Below are 3,828 nucleotides of genomic sequence, written 5' to 3' on the forward strand. Positions count from 1 at the left end.
TTTCTGAAGCCAAGCCCAGAACCCACCACCTAAAAAGCTCTGGATAGTTTGTTTTGACTCTTCTTCTTTTTGATCACCCTCGCCGTCATCGTGAAGAACCTCACTGGGTCTGGTACAAAGTAGGAGCTCAGCTAGAGCCTGTCAGTGTGTTTTAGAATCTGGGGCGCAGCACAGAGTGGGGGGACCCTACCTGCACAGTCACGCCCTGCGGGAAAGTGCCTTTGGGGACTGCCAACCGGAGGCCACAACAAAGGCCACACTGCCGTCCACTCACTTTCCGCTCTCAGCTGGCAACCCTCACTGAGCACCTACTATGTGCTAGGCACTGTCACCAGCGTCTGGGGACTCAGCCACCAACGAACGAGAACCTGGGGGGCAGAGACGGGAAGAAGCTGGCTTCTGGACTGTAAATGGCTTGGAGTGGGGAAGGGGTCAGAAAAGGAACGCCCTTGTCCCATTTGTCCCCAGAACCAGGGGCTGTGCTCTCTGGACAATATGGGCCTCGGGTTCCCGGCCCCTTCCTGGCGGGGACGAACGGGGGTGGCGTCCTCTGCTGTGCCCCAGGACTGCTCCTGGATGCCCTCCCCCCAGCTGAGGGGCCTCCCGCCCCACGAGGCTCCCCTCCCAGCCGACCCAGGCCTTCCCGTAAATTGCGCCTGTGTTGGGTCACCAGCCCTCCCTCCCCTCTGCCCTTACCCTGTCCCCAAAATGTGAAACCCTTCTGAAGGCCACAGTGAGGGGCCTTCTGCTCTGTCCTGGGTGGGGGTCTCATGGGCTGGGAGCCAAGGGCTCACCTGCTGCCCCCGACTTCAGGACCTTCCCCGCCCACGGGACCCCCTTGGTGGCTTCCCAGAAGGAAGTCACCGCTTTCCCTATATATATATATATATATATGCGTATATATAGAGAGCTCTAGACAGTATATATATATATTTTTGAGTATAGATCATGGGGCCAAACTTTTCGACTTCCTTCCATCCAAGAGGGTGACCCTGAGCCGGTCACTCCACAGGGACGGAGGAGGGGCCGAGGCTGGCTGGGCGGCCAGGTGCCCGTCCACCCACAGCTGGAACACCAGGCCAGGAATGCGCCAACAGAAATACCTCCGGGACTGTGGGCCCCCACCACCCCGACCCCCGCAGGCCTCCGGGCCCCGCCAGCTGGAGCGTCCTGCCCAGGCTGCTGCTCTCCAGAGCCCCACCCTGTCCCCCTCCCAGGGGCCTGCCTTCCTGTGGCACAAAGATACCCTCTGGCCTCCCTGCCCTCCCTGCGCCCACCCCTCAGTCATAGCCTTACTGTGTGACCAATAGCCCTTAGCTTTGCGCCGGGGCAGCCAGGGCTGGGGGAGGCCCTGTCCCTCACTGCCCCCCCAAGGGCAGGCCGCCATCGTCCCTGCCTGTGAATCACCAGCCTCGAATTTAAGGTCTTGTAACCAAGATCGCCAAGCGTGTTGGACAAGCCCAACCTGGACTGCCCAAGCACCCCTTTATCAGAGACCGTGACCTTGATAGTGACCTTCATACCTCGACAGATTTTTTTTCTTTTTTTTTTTTCCTTTTTCTTTCTTTTTTTTTTTCTGTCTTTTTGAGCAGGTACAAAGAAGAGAAAAAAAATGGGGGGAAATCCAATGATAACAGATGTTTGTTTCTAGCGGGGGTCGGGGGTCTGGGGACGCTCCTGTACAGCCTCCGGCCGCCACGCCCCGTCCAAGCACAGAGGCGAGTCCGTCTGGACGTCCAGCCGGGCCTCTTGCCACATGAGGCTCCGGATGACTTAAGCTCAAAAACAAAAAGAATTTTTAAAAAGAAAAGAGACACAGCATTCCCTTCTGTTTCTACCAAAATGTGTGACTGACCTCGGGGGGTGGGGACCACAGCAAAAAGAAAAAGAAAAAAAAAAAAAAAACTCCTGCAAACTCGTCCGGTTTCCAGAGTTTGGTGATGTTGCGAGCCACTCCTGTGCGTGCCTGTGTCCTGTCCCCCACGTGTGCAGTGGGTGCCATGCAGCCTCGCGGGGCCCGGCACCCGCCCCGCGGGCCTGCCTGGGAGTGTGTGCGGTGCCCTGTGCTGTCCTCGAGTCCATGTTTACTGGCTGTAAATACCATTTTTATACTCCACGTCGAGACCTGCGTGATTTGTACGATGTACTTTATTTCTGCTACAAGTAATTTCATGAAGTTTCAACCTGCAGACTGACTTACACACACACACACACACACACACACACTCACACACACGCGAGAGCAAAGGAGAGGGCTCGGAGGGAATTTGGGTTGACTTGGTTTGGATTTTGTGTCAAAGCCGATTTCCCGTGCCTGGAGAGGGTCCTTGTCACTGTTGAGGTGTTCAGGTGACAAGCGTCTTCATGTCCAAACGCCTCTCTTTGGTCTGAGAAAAACTAAAAATTTATTTAATAAAAGTTTTACTTGCTAAAGATCCGCCTCTCGCCTTACTCTCCCTCCTGTGGGTGAAGAATTGTGGGGGAACTTTCTGGCTCCGCAGGACGGGTCCAGACCGGGAAGGGCTTCGTGTTAACCGGGTTCAGGTGGTGGGAACACCAGGGACAGTGACTGTGGAGGGGAGGGTCAGCGGACCAAGATGGCCCTGTCATCAATAAACACCTACTGTGTGCCATATCCTGACCCTGCCCCCTGAGGCCAAAGTCCAGGAGGAAGGTGGACAGAGACCAGAAAGCAGCCACCCAAATTCAAGAGGCCATTCCAGATCCTGCCGAGGGTCGGAATCTAAGTGTCGTGGGCGAGCCTGGGCCTTGTCCTGGGGGCGAGGGGCCGTGGAAGGCCTTGGGGGGCATGCTGAGAGTCTGGCGTAGCCAGGATGCCGGGGAGCCGCTGGCGGGGCGTCAGCTGGCCGCTGGAAAAGGTTTGGAGGACACTATCCTCCCAAGCACCAATTATGCACCTACTGTTTGCCAGGCATCGTTTCTGGCCTGCATTGTCCAACAGCAGCCACTGGCCAGTGTGGATATTTAAATGCAGATGGCAGCAGACCTTCTCTTCCTTATTACCCGGAGCCCCCTTTCAGGGGCTCAGTCACCCCGTGTCCTCATTGCAGAGAGCACAACCGGCAACCCTGGTCCGAGGTGTAGGGGATTAACTCATTTAACCTGCCACGACCCCTGGAGAAATGTCCTGCTAATAATATTAGTACACAGGGGTCCAGAGAGGGCGTGTAAGTCCCCATCTTCCATGTTGGGGACGTGCACCCTTGTTATGGTGGGAAGCTGGTGTCCCCCAGAGGCTCGTGGGTGAGACAATGAAGAGGTTTTGAGGAGAAATGATTGGGCCGCAGCCTTCACCTGATCAGTGAATTGATCCCTGATGGATCAACTGGGCGGTGGCTGGGGGCGGTGGCTGGGGGCGGCTGGGGTGCGGCTGTGGGTGTGGGTTTTGTATCTGGACAGTGGAGTCTCTCCCTCTGCTCCCTGATCACGTGTGAGCTGCCTCCCTCGCCACCCTCTCCCGCCAGGATGCGCTGCCTCACCTCGAGCCCCCGGGAATGAGCCGGCCTTCCATGGACTGAGACCTCTGAAACCGTGAGCCTCAAGTAAACCTTCCCTCCTCGAATATTGTTCTTGTGGGTCCTTTGGGTCACAGGCAGGGGAAAAGCCAATTAGAACAACCCTCCCAACACAGCCTCTGAGTGGGTTCACAACGTGAGCAAGGCTGCCACTGTCCCCACAGGATGCGGGGGAAGACCCCACCAGGCCCAGGTTCAGGAACCCCAGGGGACATGGGGACCGTCTGGCGACTTGGGAATCAACTAGTCACCAGTGAAGAGCCCGCTTCACCCCAAAGGAGCCAAGACCTCA

General features: G+C 56.8%; 1 long non-coding RNA gene across 1 annotated transcript; it reads right to left on the reverse strand.

The window, feature by feature from the left end:
* Window positions 1–2,118: 2,118 nt before the first annotated feature.
* On the reverse strand, window positions 2,119–3,804 carry LOC125619847. Its single transcript, XR_007351439.1, has 2 exons — window positions 3,501–3,804; window positions 2,119–2,397 (listed from the first exon to the last, which is right to left on the reverse strand). It is a non-coding gene; the product is annotated as an uncharacterized LOC125619847 (long non-coding RNA).
* Window positions 3,805–3,828: the final 24 nt, after the last annotated feature.

This window comes from Marmota marmota, unplaced genomic scaffold (genome assembly GCF_001458135.2).
Source record: "Marmota marmota marmota unplaced genomic scaffold, marMar, whole genome shotgun sequence".
NCBI lineage: Eukaryota > Metazoa > Chordata > Mammalia > Rodentia > Sciuridae > Marmota > Marmota marmota.